Raw genomic sequence first — 21,031 nt, 5'->3', positions numbered from 1 at the left:
GAGTGCGAACATATATATATATATATATATATATATATATATATATATAGAGAGAGAGAGAGAGAGAGAGGTATAGCAGAGATTTGTGTTGGTATGAAATGAATATGGTATGCTCATTCTTTGTTATGTGCAGTTGGTGGGTACCCAAGGGGGAAAGGGACTAGTCACTTTAATTGTCAAAATTCCTAGGGAGGGAAATATTTTTTTAGGTGATAGTTATTAATTAGAAAGGGATCATCATAGGCATCAGTAGGTTGGATTTGGATAGAGCCATTAAGGTTTACTACAAGCACATTGTAGGGGCCCATCCAAATCGATTGGAGATTTCTATGAAATTTTCCAAAGCACGAATCATACACTAGAACTAGCTCTCCTTCCTTGAATTATTCGTGCTTTATGAAGCTATCATGGTAGGCTTTATGCTAGGCTTGCATGGCTTCCATGCATTGTAATGTCATCCGCCATATCTCATCCAATCATTCCAAGTGCAAGAGGTAATGTTGCAAGGACTCTTCATCTCCTAGACACTCCTTAATGGCCACTCACAAAGAGGGGAGTTCTAGCTCAATAATAAAGATAACCTTTGTCTATATAATAGTAGTGGCCTTATGGGAGGTTATGTATGCCCAAAGGGACTCTGTAAGTTGGTCATTCCAATCATGGGATATGCTACAATCATTCTTGTTAGGATCAAATAGAGAATGGGATTGGTGACTTTGTCTTAGTCTATGGCTCTGGGGTAATAGGGGGATAGAATTTAGATGTCTAATCTTGTAAACTTCTACCAATCCTTTCATAAATTTTTAAGGAAAGTGGGTACACCAATCACTTACGAGCTCTAAGAGACTGCCAAAGTGAGTGATAATATTCTTGTATAGGAACAAAGCCACATTGTTTCCATCATCTTACTTGGTTTCACAATACTTTGTCACATAATTAGCATAAAGTAGGATATATCTATTTTTCTTCCTTCTAGTGGGAGGATTGATAGGTCTAACAAAGTTGATGCCCCATTTCTTGAATAGCTTCAAGGGAAAGATAGGTTTTAGTGGCATGGTACTTGTTTTGGTAGGCTTCCCCATCCACTAACATGTATCATAGTGCTTGCAATAAACATAGGCATCTTTATGCAAGGGAGACCACCAGTATCTTACAACTAGAGCTTTCTTGGCTATGACTTCTATTGCAAAATGACCACCACATGGCTCATCATGGCACATCCTCAAGACAATGCCAATCTCATATCCTACAACACACCCCATAGCACTTCATCCTCGTGTATCTTGTATAATGTGTTGCTTAAAACAGTGTAAGGGGTTGATTCCAATAGAAGCTTCTTCTTTTCTCAGTTGGAAAGTCAATGAGGGTATTCTTATGTAGCCAAGAGATTGGTGATATCAAAGTACCATGGGTAACTATTTCAATTATAAACAAGGAAGTGTAAAAAAGGTCCACATCATCTTATACCTCTTCCTCACCCTTAAGGTTCCAAATAGATGATCATCTAATATATGTGAGTGACTAGGGTTGGGGACAACTTCAAAATTACACTCATGGAATAAGAGTAGCCACCTCATCAATCTTCCTTTCGCATAAGCTTTATTAGTCAATAAGTACAAAGCCTTATGATCCACATAGAACTTGAAGTGTGTCAATAGCAAGAGGTGCTAAAGGTTTTCTAATGCAAACACCATCACGAGGTACTCTAATTCTCTCATTATATAGTTCCTCTTCCTATCAATGATCTTACAGCTAGCCTAATAAATAATTGATATAGCTTCTTTGAGGAGCCTTTTTGACATAGGACTACACCTAACCCTTCAACTTATGCATCAATATATGCAACTCGAACTCCTTTGTCAAATCAAGAGGTTGTAGGATGGATGCTTTAATTAAACACTGCTTCAGGGTGTTGAAAGGTTATTCAGAATTCGATGCCCAAATTAAATCTACACTCTTTCTAAGAAGCTTGTGTGGGGGGTTAACTTTGTTACAAAATGTGCAATGCACCTTTTGTAATAGCCAACATGGCCAAGAAATCCATTTAATTGTTTAAGATTGGTTGGTGTGAAGGGTTGTAATCTTTTCAAATTTTTTCTATATATGTTGGTATTCCCTATGGAAAGACGATGTGGCCTAATAGAACTCCTAAAGAAACCCCAAAGATGCATCTGTCGAGGTTAAGAAAGATTCTATACTCTAGCATCAATTAAATCATTGATGCAAGTATTCCCAATGCTTATAGAGTAGGCCAAAGACATAGAAGTCATCTAGGTATACGTCAATGAAATCATAAAAGTGGTTTTGGAAAGTGGCCACCATCTCGTGTTGGAAGGTATTTGGAGCATCAAAGAGCCAAAGGGGCATCATTCTGTAGTCATAGATACCCTGCCATTGTGTCCAATAGTTGGTCTATGAAAGGGACAAGAAATGATCCATGGTTGGGTGCTAGAGTGTTGTTAGAGACTACTAGGACGATAAGATCCCTCAAGTTGATCCTCATCGGTCTAGGCCAAGTGCTTTGTTTGTGAGGAAGGTCTCTCAATTGACAACAATTGAGAATTTCAGTAGAATTCGAAGGGTGATGACTAGAATTAAGCCTTGAGCAACTACAATTAAAAATCTAGAAATTTTCTTTAATCACATTGTAGAACCAAAAAATATGTATATGCCATCTTCATACACCTCCAAAAGTTGTTGGTTGAATTGAAAGATATCATCCCTACAAAATTGTGTCCTACAAAGGTGCTAACCAAAAATTTTGCCTTGATTGAATGAGTCTTTTATATTGTCCATCTCCACCTATTGGTACCACAAAAAAAGTGCACCGATAGGTCAACTGTATGACATTAGTCACATGCTTTTACATCATATTACCATTGTAATATCATGCTTGACCTTTGCTATCCCAAAAGCATTGTTGACACCTTAGTGAAGAGATGATGTAAACTTATACTAGTATTTTAAAATCGACATTGTTGCTATACTTTCATCATTGGAGGAACAACAATCTTCGTACTCATTGTTGGACTCATCCTCATCTAACTGCTTGTCATTTCCCACGTGTAGTTCCTTGTTGTTCATGGTTAAGACCCAATTATACATCAAGTTTAAGTCATGCACCTTGGTCCATTGCCACTTGGGTTCATCCAAGAGATCCTTGAGTGGTTTAAGATTTGTGGCTGGCTTACCAGCTAATTTGTCTGTTAGGTGCTCTAAGATCTCTTGTAGGTCTCATTTGTTGTTGGGGATGTGGAACATGATAGAGGCGGGTCGCCCATGCGAGCTCCTAGCCATCATACAGATTGGCACTAGGGGCATGTCTTTGGGCTTATTGACAACCTTAGTAGCTTTCTTGGATTCCTTGTTATGTGAGAATGGCAGATCAATTGTGGCTAACACATGCATCCAATCTCGCTTATCCTCTAGGAAAGGGATATACTTAGTCAATGGCCCGTAATATTTCCTAACCTGAGCGTCGCCCTTGAGCATAGTTGAGATGGTATCTAGGTTGGCTAGTGTAGTTTTCCAAGTATCCATCTCCACTCTTACCCCTTATGTTCGATTGCCCAAGAAGATCAGACCATTACTCTAGTCTTTATGACTCGTGCGTTGCACATCTAGGGTCGGCCTAATAGGATATTGTAGTCCACTCCTTTGATGACTATAAAGTCCAAAGAGAACCTCACTTGCAATCTTCAATGGCCAATTCTTAACACTCCAAATGGCCTCACTTTCGTTCTATTGGCCAACATGACATTGAGGTCATTGCACTCTCAATTTTCAATGCAACCTTTGCCTCACTTCTCCTCTTTCTTTGCCTACGACTTTTCTTTCTGATTGAGGCTACACCTAGGTTGCTAGGCCTTGGCAATGATATGCCATCATGCCTTGTCTATAAGTGGGTCATGACATGCAATGGGTGGATGTGGCCTCCTCGTCGCATGTCTCAACACCGAACAATCCCAGTGGAACCAATGGGACAATTGCCAAACTAGAAGATGGATGTTGCCTAAAGCAATCAACAAAGAGACGAGTGATTCCACACTCAGCATATCTGAGATCAGTCTTCTCTTGATTTTCTTGCTTCCTCTCGGGGAAATGCAAAGAGATGTATCCTGGTGACTACAAGCACAATGAAAAATTGGTTCTTGGGTCTACCCTCCTAAGCCTCTATCTCTTCCCCTCCCTAATTCCATCACGGGCACTGGTCAATAGTCCATGAGGACTAGATTGCCCTTGTCATCATATGAGATGTAAGGGTTCACATAGGAGTCCTCATTGTTAGCCTCCTCCACGTAGTGGACCAGAGCATCACTTAGTGGATGGGTTATGTAGGGTCCACGCACCCTAGGTATGCCATGGAATTGATCTCTATCCTAGGGATGGATGGCTTTGTATCGTTAGGTGTTGGGAGGGCCAATGGGGCTCCTCTTTCAAAGAAATTTGGAGGTCTATTACCTAGGTAAGGCTAGTTGTAAGGCTGCAAATATGGGAGTCTTTGTGACAATCTACAATGCATGGCATCATGGCCCGAACCTACTGCAATTGGCACAAGGTCAAAACCTAGGGTCTTGACACTCAACTAACATTGGACATGCGACCACGTAGGCCTTCTCATCATCTCCTAAAGCTTGGCCAAGAAAATTGGGTTCAAGGGTAGGGGCTTACCAAGCAGTGACTCACTGCTATCTCACCTCATTTATTTTATGGATTTCAGAGATTATTTTATGCTCAAACAATCATCACAAGTCAAGAGATTAGGGTGATGCAATCACTAAACAGTAGTGAAAATTTTCAGCATAGAATGGACCATTCAAACAGTGTGAACAACAGGAAGTTCACTATAGTTGGACAGCAAAGAAGTAGCTAAGAAGAAGCTCAAGATAGCATCAGATGTGGCAGCTTTAAAGCATCTATTTCTTTAGTAGTACTAGTGGCAATAAACATCAAAACTTTTTCAACAGCAAAAGAGGAGAGAAGGAGCCATTGTTGGAGCTTCAGTTGGGCACCAAAGTATTTGTTTCTAGGAATCAAGGTCTTTGACTCATTTGTCAATTCCCCTTCTATATTACAGCAGCAGCACACATTTTCACAGGGAAGAAGTTGGAAGATATTGTGCCTTCCCCTCGCAATTGTGATGTCCCTGAAGTGACTCGAGCTGATTATCAGCTCATTAACATCTCTAAGGATGGATTTGTGCACTGATAGCTTTCCCAATATCATAAGACAAGGCAATAGTTCATGTTTTTATTGTTGCCATGGTTCTCCTTAATGATTGACGGTACTGGTTCCACATAGAGTGATAAGGAGGACAAAGAAGATATCTATTTCAATCCATTGTCACAGCATTTGTAGAAGGACGGGCAGAGGTGGATAAAAATGACAAGTGGTGATGCTCCTGTTTGAGACTGCCTTGCTCATATCTGGTTTCAGCTTGGGTTTGGCAACCAAATCCATCACATTCTGAAGCTTGGCCTTAGCATCGATGACGATGCAGGCGTCCCTGATGCCAAAAAGTAACGAGCGCACCAAAGCTGATCTCCGACAGAGAACCTACAAAAGGACCGACTTGAAATTCCCAGTGGCCAGGCATCACCTTCGAAACCTGAATGCCAGCATAAATACAAGCCTTTTAGTGGCCATTGATGATGTCACATCCCCAGGTCTTATTAACTCCTACTCCACAGTAGTATGGACCTTGTGGGCCTAGAAAGCCTCTGATTGGCCAGCCTAAAGGCCACTTAACTTCCTTCTGGAGAAGAGTAAACACATGTTCAATGCCAAACCAAGGTTCTTCTTGCTCTACTTCCTTCTGGGAAAATATCTTTGCAGCTCCTGCATGCTTGTTGGTTGGAATGGATTCACCAGTAGGGGTGTAGCAGTCACATATCACCAGAATGTTGTCGCCACCATAAAAAGGATCCTTGAAGATGGCCCGGGGATAAAGAATAACCTCTTTGTCTTCTCTAGGAGCTTGGCTTGTGCTAGATCCATCATAGTTCCACTTGGGAAGGTCCTTTGGGCTTTTGACTCGGGCTTTCACAGTCCTTGCTTTGCTGCGCAAGTCTAGACCTGATCCACCAATCTAGATGTATTCAGTAATGATCTTGCCAGTGTGAGTGATGTCCAGATCGAGGAGCTCTGAGAAGAAAGAGAGAGAGACTCTCCCTTAAAAAAAATTAATAGTAACTACTCCCTCCTCCACTACTGTTACCACTATTTTTAGAAAAATACCTTTAGAAAATGGCCTAAAATGACCAATGAATTGCTAACTTAAACCTTCCTACCACCAAACTTGTTCCAAGTCTCTATTAATGCGGGCTTGTAGACCTTGTTGTGGTCCAGAAGTCCTTAGGAACACCACTGCGCTCCATGTCATGTCTGTACTCATATACCTGTGGCTCTTAGATTTGTGTAACTTTAAAAAAAAACTAAATGGAATGTTGGCCAACTTGATCAAGAACCTATGGCTCTGATACCACTTGTCAAGAAGAGGACAAGAGAGAGAGAGAGAGAGAGAAGAAGAGGAGAGAGAGATTGCAAAAGAGAGAGAAAGACTGCAGGAAGAGAGAGAAAGAGAGAGATGAGGAGAGAGAAATACTAGAAAAGGAGAGAGAAAGACAAAAAGAGGGAGAAAGAAGCCATGAAAGCTTGGAGAGAGAGGTGAGGATGAAAGGAGACTTGTATTATTATTTGATGGTCAAAATTCAAGTTCTTAACACCTTATATACTAGCGAGTGTAGCTAGTATTTCCCCATTATTAAATCCCCCTCTCTTACATGGCCAAATATTTCATGCCAAATTTTACTTTCTCAATGGTCACCATTAATAACTCCAGCTATGCGCTTCAACCATATTAGATGTCTCCTTTCCTTTAATCTTCATGGTGCCATTCTTTTCATATGCCTTCTTGACATTATAATCTACAATTACATGTCCTTTGTTCTTGTAGCATAAGCATTCTCCTTTAAAACTTTTTCTTACCACCATTCTTCTTTTTGTCATGATAGCGGAACCATATTTACGTTTCACATTAGTGAAGAATGTAGCATCTCCACTTCTACTATATCCTCAAGCTTAAAGTTGCAACTCCTCATCCATTAATAGTGCACAAAATTTCTCAAACATCAAAGCTTGGGGATTGACCTGAGTATTTAGGATAATTACTAGTCCATCAAACTTTGGTGGTGGAAAAATCCAAAGGCACCTTCGAGCTAGCTCCTCATTAGTCTTTTATATCCCAATGCCATCCCATCTAGTCATATAGATTCTTGATTCGAGTGATGAAATATGTTGAATCAAGGTCAAAACACTCTCAAAACAGCTTGTAACTAAGGCAAACAACACATCTTTGTTTCTTCATTTCTAAGGTCATAGAAGATTTATATTTGGAATTTCATGGGTCGTCGGGGGTGGGTTATTGTTTTGGGTCAGTCACTAGCACTGTCTCCAAAAGCTCATAAGAATCAAGGATATTTGTATTTTTAAACTTCCACAAAGTGTATTTTGTACCATCTAACTTGCCTTCACTGAAGGTTGGTGGACAAATCCTTAATGTTTGAATTGTTGATACAGCAACACCACTTAATGCACCAACACTACTATCTAATGCAACAAATGGCATTTCTCCTCTTCATTGTTAAAGCCCTTGCCTCTTGCATAATGTTCACTCTTTAGAGTCCCCCGAGTTTTGATATCATGTAGAAATTACAAGATGCAATATGGACAAAATTTGAGTAAGGAGTATATGACGTGCTTGCCTAAATTCCCTACAGCACGTTTTGGTGGTCCATCGAGGAACTATCCTAGATGGCTTTGCTCGGCACTCACAAGAATGCAAGGGGTTTATTGTCTAGGTTTCCCAAAGTCCACCCCATAACAGAAGGTACTAGCCATCCCCACGAGGATCAACCTTCAAGCTTGGGATCTTAATTTGACAACTAAGGTCTCGATGCATCAACTAGCTCCATCAGGGGTGTCCCACAAGGGCTTCTTGTCCAACTGGAGCGATCGTAGTTACCCTTGGTTCATGGAGTGCATGACTTTTTTTCAGCCAACTGGTTAGGATTCAGGGAACCTTAACAGAGTTATGGTACAGCTGCTGCACCTTCCCCTAAGAATTTTCGATCAAGGTTTTAAGACCCGACCCTAGGTAAGTTAATGCTCGGCTCTACCTAATTTTTGTTAATTAGTGTTTCGTTCAATCTCTTGAGAGAAGCTCCCAGCTTACTAAGACCACCTATCTGTGGGATGGATCTGTCAGGGATCTCACCTACCCGCTTGTCACAAATGGTTTTCTTTAGTTTTCTAATTACCTATCATATTAAGTTATGACATATGAAAGCAACTTCATTGATTAACCCGTTGTCACAAGTTCCTTCGCGTAATTTTATGGCACAACACAAAGACAAAGAAAACAGTCTTTTGGCAAAACATATTTATTTATTATTTCACAAAGTTATTTACGATGATTTTTCATTCAGCCTACGTAGAAGATAAACCTCCGTTCACCAGTAAATCCCTTCTATCTGTGCAAAAGAAAAGAAACCCTCCAAGATTTCCGTCCCTTCACTAGTATCAGGGACTCCAAGATCCCATCCTGATTCGTGTGAGGGCCAAGCAGTTCCTAGGAGTGATTGAGAGATTTATGGCCAGAGAGCGGCCAGAGCCCTCTTGGCACTCCCACCTCCTCCTACCTAATGAATTCCTCACCGAGCAACCTCTCACCATAGGGGGCCGGTCCAAAGCTCCTTACGGTGGTACAAAACAATCCCCCTTAGAGCAAGGTTCTACGTTTAGCCGTGGGGGAGGCATAGCACGATCTTTCCTCTTATTATCCTAATTATATATTTACAATCAGATCTAACTGTTGCAAGCACAATCAATATTTCTTGTGAAACCATCAATGCATACACAAAACAAAAAGAAACAGCAACAAGTGTTTTTAGCATAGGAAGTAGCCCCATCCAAATCTAGGATTTCTCTTTTAAGGTCCCACCTTATTCTTAGGGTTTCACTTCCTACTTCTAACTCTTTTTCAGGATCTACAAGTTATTTCGCGAATCTAAAGTCTATTTTATCCATATGAAAATTTTGGTATTTCCGCCCTAAAAAATAATATGGGCATTTATAGCTATGGTAAGCAATACATACATTGCCTTCCCCTAACCCGTGCTTAGCAGGATTTCAAATATTTTTCCAAGTCTGTTTAGACTTTAGAATTTCTATCTACAAATTCTTATCGATGTCCAATAAGTCCTCAGACTTCCAATATTTATTTAATTTTCTGAAATTGATAGTCTCACGGTTGTTGAGTATTTCATAGTGATTTTTTTCTTCAACATTCTCGATATTTTAGGTTAGGTTTTCTCGCTGATTCATACATGGGTCAACTCATGATATTGATGCTCTCGCTAATATAATCATTAATATTAATATTGTGTGAGTTTTCAATAAGAAAATAATTTTTATTTTATTATACTCATATTCTATGGTTTAACTGACAATGTCTAACTATTTGTTGAACTTTCAATATTATCTAGAAAGATCAATTCTCATTTAGCTATGTCCTAAGTGTAATGTTGATTGTTTTTTTGAAAAAATTATTCTAAGCAATGAAAAAATCATAAGTGTAATTTTTCTTTCATCTTTTTAGTCATTGAATTATATTACTACACACCTAATTTATGTAGATCTAGTATATATTTTCCTATACAATTTTATGTTGATTTAATACATTGATTATTTCATGGTGTTATCTAAATGATTTTTTATAACTTATTATAAAACTCATATGTGTATGTTTATCATTAGCAAAATGAAATAGAGATAGTCACTTTAAGAAAAAAAATTATCAAATATTCACTTCCCTAATACCATCTATCTTTTTTCTATTATTATGATCACATGCATCATTAATGAAATAATAATAAATATCATGAAATAAACCATAATTAAGATAATTTCTTAATGACAAGCATATAACCCTTTTTCAAGTGAAAGATTCTTTTCACTTAATAGTAAATTATTATATTAATTAGGTTATTTTTTTAAGTGATAGTTCATATGCATTTTCTTTGGAATGCGTTTGTAATCGTTTAAAGCCAAATATAGTAATAAGCTTATCAATAATTATTTTTTTCCAAAATGACGAGATGTTACCTCTCTTAGGTTTGTTGTATGACTAGCCAAAGACCAAGCCACTTTTAATCAGGTTGTCAAGCCAACTCCTAGGAGTTGTTGCACTAAATAGGTGATATTGATAACTAATTTATATTATTTATGCTAGCCTTTCTCAATAGTTACGACACTCATTCGTAGTAGTCCCACTAATCTAATATCGAGAACTCAATAAACTTGCATATTCTTATTCTTCGTCTCTATCTCTATACTGGACACTAAAATACTAAACCTAGGATTTTTATCTCTCATGGAGTACATTTCAGAGCATAAATCCAATAGTTCTATCTAATTCTTTTTATTATCAAATCAACTAACATTCCACAAACCCATAAACTCTAATTTTCTTCTAAAAACATTTCCCTTGTCCAATATGGTATAACTTAATACCTTATCAACACTTTTAATTTGCATAAAGTTAGAACTACCATATTTTATATTAATAATATTCAACGTAATAACATCGAATTAATTTTATTTTTCTATAATCCCAAATATCCAAAACTATATTCTCTGATTTTTTATAGAAGATCTTAATTTTTGTTGAATTAAAAACATGATTTTTATCAAAAATATAATAATTTTTATCCAAAATAACTATTTTTGATTTTTAAGACATACTAAACATCTTCCAAAAATTTTAGAAAAAATAAAATACTTTTAATATCACATAATTTATTATAAAAATATTACATCTCATAATTATTCAACCAAATATTTATAAAACTTTATATTTATCATTTTAAAGTATTTTTTACTATTTTTTATTTTTAAAATATAAAATTAGACGTATATAATTTCTAACAACTATCTAGAGTTGAAACTCAAAGTTCAAATACATTTATAAAAATTCTAAACCAAAGAAATATTTATGTTGAATCACTTTTTTCTATTAAACGAGTTAAGGCACTTATGTAAAGTGCGAGAATCGTAATCCTTGTTTCAAACAGCAAGTTCATCATTTCTCGCTTTCTTGAGTTTTCATTTTCAAATTGCCTTATTCCCATAGGAATAGCCACTTGTAACTCTCTTAAGATTTAAATCTTGATTAATTTCAAGCTTAAGAGCTTGGCCTCCATAGTTTCATGTTGATGACTAAAAGGGGAAAAGAGAGTAATTCAATATCTCCATAGTTTCATGTTGACGACTAAAAGGGGAAAAGAGAGTAATTCAATATCTCTAGCATGCTTCCACAAAATCAAAGCACACTGGAGCAATTGGAAAGGAAAAAATTATTCTCCTACCCTATCACTTCAGATGAAGGGGGTACATTGAAGCTTCAAATTTGAGATTGGAGGAGAAGACATGGCGATGGTTCCATTGGCTTCAATGCTCCTCTCTTGCTCTTCCCCAAAATTGCATTTCTTTTGCAATCTTCTTGTTTTGATTGGCTTGGAAGCCTCTTCCTCTCTTAAATGATACTGTTGAAGAATATGGTGCCCTCTTCTTCATCATGTTCTCTCTCTCTCTCTCTCTCTCTCTCTCTCTCTCTCTCTCTCTCTCTCTCTCTCTCTCTCTCTCTCTCTCTCTCTCTCTCTCTCTTTGATGAATGGAAAGTATACTATTATACTTGGCGTACATTCAAGGACAGGGCAATCTCTCCATTGCAATGTAAATGCTCTCTCTCTCTCTCTCTCTAATTGTTGGCGCCCAAGAAGATGATGATGCCCTCCTTGAGATTTCCACACACACACACACTCTCTCTCTCTCTCTCTCTCTCTCTCTCTCTCTCTCTCTCTCTCTCTCTCTCTCTCCTCCAACTGCCCATCTATCGACTTCCTTCCCCTTTCTGAATACTCTTCCAGCAATCATAGCCTCTTCCCCATCTCCCTCTTTCGATCTTCCACTTAGCATGATGGCACCCTCCATCTTCACGACCCCTCCTTTCCCATAACATCCTTTCCTTCTTGCTAGTTTTTTTAATTTTCCTCTTGTAATTCATTTCCTTTCCCCTCCTTTCTATCCCTTAATTAAAACCATTATTATGGTTCTTATGTCAATCGAGCCTTGCCCCTAGGATTTCCCTCCTGGCTCGTAGCCATGATAAACATCCTCCTAACTCAATCAGTTTGGTTCCAAGATCGCACACAAAGAGCCCATCAACATGCAAGACACGTCTATTCAGACTCACTTATCTTCTCCTCTCCTTCATGATTGTAGGCATAACTTAAAAGAAAGACGGCCTCTACTAGATGTCCCAGAAAATACACTCATCATCATCATGCTAGAAACACATAGGCCCTCTTGATCACATCGATATTGATCATGTAACTTACGATGATATTGACATAAGATTTTATTTTTCTTTTCTAAACATTCTTGATCATCTAAACTCCAAGACCATTGGTTACCCTTAAGCTTAAGAATTAATGAATGCATATCCTCATTTTTTTCACCTTGAATTTGACAACCCAAATAATGTATGACTTGTCTAAGTTCTACAAAATCCCTAGGTGTCATAGGTTCAAACCCTTTAAATTGTGGTTCCTTTCCATCCCCATAGATAGTAAAATCCATCAACCTTTCTTTGGAATGAGGTAATACAATCTCTGGCATATTTTGCATATTGATCTTAGCGTATTTAGATTGGACTCATCGATAACCAACTAGTGGTCCCTTAGAACAATGATACATCTTCTGTGTAGTTCCATTGAAGCGCTTAAAGGGCTGATACAACCAAGGAGCACTAGTAGGGTTTTTCCCTCGAGTTTCTAGTTCAAAAAGACACTTGTGACTTATCTTTTTCCCAAGACAAATTAGTCCTTTCATATTCGTCCCAATAGTTCTTATCTATAGGTAAGGCTTATTTCATCTGTAACTCCCCACTACTAAATTCTGACCTGCATTCATCTAAACACAACTCTAGAAGTGAAATTTCATCTAGATATCGCCTTTCTCAAAATTGAAATTCTGCCTTTGCTTTTTGTAACTTAGTAATTTTCTTCATTACTTCATTTACAGCTCACTGTTGCCTCGCGTTCTACTTCCAAAGCCTCATTTAATTCTCTAATGATCCTAACATAATTACCATGATGTTCACTAGATGTTTGTGCAAACCTATGTAAGGCCGAAGTTGAGTCAGCCTCATCATCCTACAATATTGGTATTTGTAATAGTTTGCACCTATTCCTACTCCTCTTTTCTCTTTCCTTTCTTTCTAACTAGTGACAATAAGTTCTTCTAGCTATATTTGGCAATTGTTCAAATCCAAAGGGTAGAGCATTTTCCTCATAAGGGGAAATAGTAAAAACCCTACTCTCATGCATGCCATTATTATTCTCAGTAACATCAAATTCATCCATATTCTCCAAAGAGGTTGTTCAGATGTCATCTACATTAAATGTCACTAACTCAGGCATCTCTTCCTCTTCTAATTCATCCATACAAATTGCTTCTACCTTGCTATACATAAAAAACACATCTTCTTGATCATTTCTTCCTAATCCATGGATAATCGGGAATATGTTTCGAGTGAATCATCAAAGTATTCCGCTTCCCCTGTAGAGAGCATTAAGCAGTCTAGGGTTGTATCTTTAGTCGTTGACAACCAGTGAGTTATATCACTATCCGAATCGTTGTCTAATGAAAATGTTACAGCATATTCACCAATCCCTAACTGTTTTACCTTGTGAGGCTGATGTACTGTATTTACCTCCACTTTTTCTGCTCTTGCTGGGTGTTGTGTTCTAAATAACCAAGCATAACGCCCTTTATTATCAATCCTCTCCATTTTCGAATCATAAAAGTCACTGTTGGATTTCTCATCCATTTCACTAACCATCTCATCTCCTAACTCTTTCAAAAATCCTTTTAGAATAACTTGTATTTTAACCCAATCATTTCGAGGACCAATCATAATTAAACCTTTATACCAATCTTGAGTGCAATTTGCTTGGTATAACCAAGGTCAACCCAACAACCAAGGTCGACCCAACAACACAAAATATGAAGAGATATTTGACAACGAGCGAACTACTAAGTAATTCACATGAAATTCTAAGTCAGCAATTACAGATTTCACATTTTGAAGTAACCCCAAAGGAATCACTTTCCTTTAACCAACCACACATAAAACGATATTGATAGGTTTTAGATTCTTCAACCCTAATTCTTGCATTGTTTGTTCTATCATGAGATTGACTATTGAACCACCATCTAACTACACTTCATTCAGCAAATGGCCATTAGTAGTAGTATCTATAACTGGAGCTCCTAGATCCACAAACAAATCTACTATTTTCACGTCCTTAGTTGCTTTTCTTTTGGAATAATTTATGGTTACTTTAGGAACGTTAATTTCAATCCTCTTCCTTCGACGTCGAACTAATTTATGATAAAGCTGCTTTCGACATATAGGCACTATCTCTAGCAATTGCCAAAGGTTAATGTCAAAGGTATCTGTTCTAATGTAGCCCAAAGATCATAGGTTTTTTTTTACTGCTTCTGCATGCTCTTTACTTCCTTACTTAGGAGGTATCAATCTTTCGGGAAAAGGAGCTACCCCTACTTTAATCTTAGGATTTGCTAAAGTCATAGGTAATCATGGATGGTGAAAGGAATGTTGTGAAGAATTTGACTCATGTAGCTCTACATTAGGATCTATATCCTTAGGTTTATCCTTCATTGCTCCTTTTAATTGTAGACTCTCTTCCTCCAGACCTTGTTCCTCTATTGTTGCTTTTTCACTCTAGTAACCACACCAATCATGGGGTCAGCCTTAAAGGTCACCCTATGGGGTATGAACTAAGACCTAACTCCATTATGTTGCCTTGTTTTTTCTACTGCAACTAAATTTGTGGATGAGGTTAAGGGTTCATTAGAAACTTGCTTACCCCTATCATTAGGTTGGTTATGTTCTTGGTTAGGGCAATCCTCTTCATGATGCCCTTCGCCACTACACCTCCTACATAGAGGAGTATAGTCCTGATTTGTACACGCATTTGGACAATATGTAGCTATATGACCTTCTTGTTGGCATCAATAATTACTAGCCCCCTAGGCCTTTGTTGTTCCCCTTGCCCCATTATATTACGAAAAGTACCATTATTTCTCCAAAAAGGAAAATTTCTCCCTCTGTTTCCATCATTATTGTAATTGTTTCAGGGTACTGGGGGTCTACCTTGGGTTGGAAATCCTCTCGGCCTAAAAGGTTGATTAGGTGGTCCAATCGCATAAGTCGTATTATTACGATCCGTGTAATTGTAATTCATCTGCATTGAACGAGCTTGTTGTTGCTCTTGACCTATCTTATGCCAACAATTTGTATCTAGATGCCCTATCTTAAGGCAAAAGGTGCAGAATGGTGGATGGTCAGGCATTAGTCTTGAAGGTGTCGAACACTTTGTAGCCACATGGCCATATCCATAACACTTACCATACTAGATATTGGATCTAGGTGGGTTTGGAGTTAAGCTACTCAAAGATTGTTGTATACTAGAAGACTATGTTATTATCGAATAAATTTCTTTCAAAGGTGCTTGCATTGCACCCATGATTTCCTCCTTCAACTTTCTTATGGATTTTGCAATAATATCATCTACTTTTGCTTCATCAAGAGGGGACTAAGATTGCGACATAGAAGGAATTCATGTTTGCATCATATAGGTTGGAATAGAAGTGTACGGATTTAAAGATACACTTGATACATTTGGATTTGTAGTTACCGATGGATTTGAAGGAATAGTCACATAAGACACGTTCTTAGATATCCCCCTTGAAGTGCTTGGATATTCCATATGAGGTTCTTTAAATAAGTCCATTTGTCGTTGTTGGCTGAGTTGCACTTCTTCCCACCATTTAGCATGTATTTTAGCATTTGCCAACATAGCTAGCCATTGTAGGCTAATATGCTGATGAACTTCAGGGTTAAGCCCACCAATAAATTTATGCTTTTGCGTAGGTTCATCAGGAGCTGGATTCATCTTTCGAATAATTGTATCTATACGTTCAATGTAATGTTCAACACTTTCGATTGTTCCTTGGGATAAATAATCCAATTGAAGGGCTAGTCTATCTTGGAAACCTTGTCATCAAAATTTTTCCAAGAACGCTCTTGATAAGACTGCATAAGTCACTTTATGTTGGGCATCTAGGTTCTCGTACCACCTTGATGCTTTATCTTTTAATGTTGTAGAAAAGATATAAAGCTTTTGGTCATTGTCTACTATCTCATTAGCAACATGGGTCACCTCAAATCTTTGCAAATGCGCATCAGGATCCTCGTCCCACAATCCCCCAAATTGCATGAAGTCAGCTAATCTGAGTGGAATACGAGCCATTGTTTCTCTAAATAATATCTCTAACTCTAAATCTTGGGTACTATCCAACCACGCATGTTCCTTAGCCTCCTTAAATAGTTGGCGCAATCCAAAATTCGACTCTAAATCCCAATCAAAGGGTGGTTCAGTACTCCCTACTGTAGCATGAGCTTCACTCTCTCTACTTTCGCTACTTTGTCTACTCCTTTTCCCAAGTGATACTACTAGTGCTTGAGGCCACTCAATCCCATTGATATGAGTCTACTTCACTTCCCATTGACGGTGTTCTATCGAATGATATACTAGGCCTAAAAGGTTCTATGTTTGAGTTAGACACAACATCTATCCCCAGATTCAATAATGCATTCGCCCTCTCAAGCCTTTCCAATAGCCAAGTCTCCTATCATGCCGCACGTTCTCTAGTTTATTGATCTTGAGCTTCATTCTGTCGTCTCCATCTCTCCTCTGAATTCATCCACTATTAATGAAATAGCTATTACTGTCATACTCCAAAATTTCACACGTTTTGTTTGAAGCTATAAAGTTACATTTTTGCTTGCATGCGCACTTAGAAAGTTTAGAATGGTTGGTAACTCTGGGTCTATTTCTCCATAAGGCAACTTTTCTTCTTGCTCAGAAATTGGGCCTAAAATTTCAATGACCTCTCTAATGTCTTTTGTGTCAAAAGTAACTTTTAAACCTTTGGATACACATATCCAAGGCAACACATCTTCCCATACCACTCTTATAAAAGTTCGATAGGCGTTATGATAATACCAATCAAAGTGGTATGATACACTGATTGTGTTTATTTCCACTGCTTCTATTAGCCCAAAGTGCATTGCTAATAAAACTATGGTTTGCGTACAATCATTATAACCCCAACTCCAAGAAGATAACTGTTATACGTCTATAGTTAATTTCGGGCCAAAGTCTTTGCCCCCCTCTACTAATTTTGTGTCTCTTGCTCAATCCAATATTCTCCCTTGGCAATTTTGGGGTGAATTCAAAAAATAGTCCCTTAGAAAAGAGACCTCATATTCACTCATCAATACCTAGGATTTTAATATCCTAGGGAGATTGATCACCCGTTCGAGTGCACTTGGCTCCTGGCAAACGCACCAAAAAATGATTGGACAAAGACCAAGACACTTTTAGCCAGGTTGTCAAGCCAACTCCTAGGAGTTGTTGCATTGAATAGGTGATATTGATAACTAATTTCTATCATTTATACTAGCCTTCCTCAATAGTTACGACACTCGTTCATAGTAGTCCAACTAATCTAATATCGAGAACTCAATAAACTTGCATATTCTCATACTTCATCTCTATCTCTATATTGGACACTAAAATACTGAACCTAGGATTTTTATCCCTCATGAAGTAAATTTCCAAGCATAAATCCAATATTTCTATCTAATTTTTTTATTATCAAATCAACTAACATTCCACAAACCCATAAACTCTAATTTTCTTCTAAAAACATTTCGCTTGTCCAATATGGTATAACTTAATACCTTATCAACACTTTTAATTTGCATAAAGTTAGAACCACCATATTTTATATTAATAATATTCAAAGTAATAATATCGAATTAATTTTCTTTTTATCTAAATCCAAACATCCAAAACTATATTCTCTATTTTTTATAGAATATTCTAATTTTTTGTTGAATTAAAAATATGATTTTAATAAAAAAATACAGTAATTTTTATCTAAAATAATTGTTTTTATTTTCAAGATATACTAAACATACTCCAAAAATTTTGAAACTTTTTTAGAATATTTTTAGTAATATATAATTCATTAGAAAAATATTAAATCTCATAATTGTTCAGCCAAGTATTTATAAAAAATTATCTATATCATTTTAAGCCATTTTAAAGCTTTTTTTACTCTTTTTGATTTTTAAAATATAAAATCACGTCTACATAAATTCTAACAACTATGCAAAGTTGAAATTGAGATTTAAATACATTTTATAAAAATTCTAAACCAAAGAAATATTTATGCTAAATCACTTTTTTATGTTAAACGAGTTAAGGTACTTATGTAAAGTACAAGAATCGTAATTGCGTCTTTGGGAGCCGTGTCCTTTGCAGTCCAGTCAAGGGAAGTCTATCCACTCATTCCAAACAGCAAGTTCATCATTTCTCACTTCCTTGAGTTTTCATTTTCAAATTGCCTTGTTCCCATAGGAATAGCCACTTGTAACTCTCTTAAGATTTAAATCTTGATTAATTTCAAGCTTAAGAGCTCCTCTCTTGCTCTTCCCCAATTACATTTCTTTTGCAATCTTGTTGTTTTGATTGGCTTGGAAAGCCTCTTCCTCTCTTAAATGATGGCATTCAAGAATATGGCTCCCTCTTCTTCATCATGTCCGTTCTCTCTCTCTCTCTCTCTCTCTCTCTCTCTCTCTCTCTCTCTCTCTCTCTCTCTCTCTCTCTCTCTCTCTCTCTCTCTCTCTCTCTCTCTCTCTCTCTCTCTCTCTCTCTCTTTGATGAATGGAAAGTATACTATTATACTTGGAGTACATTCAAGGACAAGGCAATCTCTCCATTGCAACGTAAATTCTCTCTTTCTCTAATTGTTGGTGCCCAAGAAGATGATGGCGCCCTCCTTGAGATTCAAGGACAAGGCAATCTCTCCATTGCAACGTAAATGCTCTCTCTCTCTCTAATTGTTGGTGCCCAAGAAGATGATGGCGCCCTCCTTGAGATTCCAACGATCTCTCTCTCTCTCCCTCTTCTCCAATTGCTCATCTATCGACTTCCTTCCCCTTTCCGAATAGTCTTCCAGCAATCGTAGCCTCTTCCCCATCTCCCTCTTTCCATCTTTCACTTAGCATGATGGCACCCTCCTTCATGTTCATGATCCCTCCTTTCCCATAACATCCTTTCCTTCTTGCTAATTTTTTTACTTTTCCTCTTGTAATTCATTTCCTTTCCCCTTCTTTCTATCCCTTAATTAAAACCATTATTATGGTTCTTATGTCAATTGAGCATTGCCCTTAGGAGTTCCATCCTGGCTTGTAGCAATGGTAAACATCCTCCTAACTCAATCAGTTTGGTTCCGAGATCACACACAGACAGCCCATCAACATGCAAGATATGTCTATTCATACTCACTAATCTTCTCCTCTCCTTCATGCTTATAGCCATAACTTAAAAGAAAGACAGCCTCTGCTAGATCTCCCAGAGAATACACTCATCGTCATCATGCTAGAAACACATAGGCCTTCTAATACATGTTGCATTGATAATGAAGACCTTATTGGACTTGTAGTGTATTTTAAGACTAGCTCAATGATTTTGGGGTAAATGTGTTTTTGTTTGATGCTCTTTGTTGAAAACATAATATGAGGGTTTTTTTTTTTGTAATGTAGTTGTGGGTATACCCAAAATGGAAAATTTGAGAGTTTAATAACTATGGCTATGTTGGAGAGTAGTGGAAAACCTTTATCTTAATTCCCATGGAGCTAGAAGAATTGGGTTACAAAATAGTTGCTTTTCCATTGTGGATTCACCAAGGAAACCTATCAGATTTTATCTATAGCACTACCTTTCTCTCATACAAGAGCTTCCTTGTACCGACATCTGTTGACCTGAATGTAGGAGACACGACCTCCAAACACAACAACAACAAGCACCGCATCTACATTAAATTAGTGTAAAAAGTTAGTAACAATGTGCCAATTGTGTACAATTTTGCTAAAAAAATTTGCAATAGTAGGCATTGTTTCTAGATGTTGTCACTGTAACGGGGGTTTCACCAATTCCTACTGCATCATTTTCTCCATCAGCCGCATTTCTTGCTTCCCTTGCTTCAAATGGGCTTTTTGAAATTTTGCAACCTCGTGGAGCCATGGATGTCAAGCGAAATTAACGTGGTAGTTCAGGGAGAGTTTGTGGTTGTCCAAAAAAATTTCACTAGTGTTTTTTCTTAGCGATATGGTTGTATGGGAGGAAGGTGTAACAGGGGGCAGAGAAAATGAAAATGAGGTAGAAGAGGGGTATTTTCCTCCTTCAAGGCTCAAGCTACAATGGAAAAGAGAAGTAGAGAAATTTTTCCACCATCAGGAGGTCTTCCTTCTTGCTTTCTTTGTGAAGGAGAGGGGGTGTATTTATAGCCATGAAGGAGAGCATGCAGTTGACTCATTCTTTTGGCTACTTGTCAAGAGCCAAGTTAGCTTTATTAAAAATGCATTTTTATTGCCCATCTGTTGGATAGTGGCATGGGAATGATTTTAAAATGCTTTCTCTCTCTCTAGGCATAAAAAACGTTATGAATTTTGGTCGATTTTTTCAAAAATGTCTTTTCTCTTCAAAATGACTTCATCTGGTGGTTTTTGGCCAAGTTACCCCATGACTTATCTAGTTTACAAAGTCATGTCATAGTCTTTGATACTTAACTTACTCAATATCTTGCTCATTCTTGCGTGTTCTTCATCTCTACCATTTTTTTGTGATTTATCTTGCGGTTACGAAATCAATGTGATCTTTGACACGTTAAATGGAATCGAGAATTCTAAATCAAATATAATGTGGGAAAATTTGTGATCAAGCCATCATAATATTATTTAGAGGTGCCT

The 21,031-nt window shown here is 37.5% G+C and overlaps 1 pseudogene; it reads right to left on the bottom strand.

Moving 5' to 3' along the window:
- Positions 1 to 5,459: 5,459 nt before the first annotated feature.
- Positions 5,460 to 6,382, bottom strand: LOC148023233 (glutamine synthetase PR-1 pseudogene; annotated as a pseudogene).
- Between the last annotated feature and the right edge of the window lie 14,649 nt (positions 6,383 to 21,031).

This window comes from Lygodium microphyllum, chromosome 16, assembly GCF_053477565.2.
Source record: "Lygodium microphyllum isolate KBCC chromosome 16, Lygodium_microphyllum_v1.1.10, whole genome shotgun sequence".
Classification (NCBI taxonomy): domain Eukaryota; kingdom Viridiplantae; phylum Streptophyta; class Polypodiopsida; order Schizaeales; family Lygodiaceae; genus Lygodium; species Lygodium microphyllum.
The sequence above is the reverse complement of the archived record's forward strand: the minus strand, read 5'-3'. Positions and strand labels throughout refer to the sequence as shown.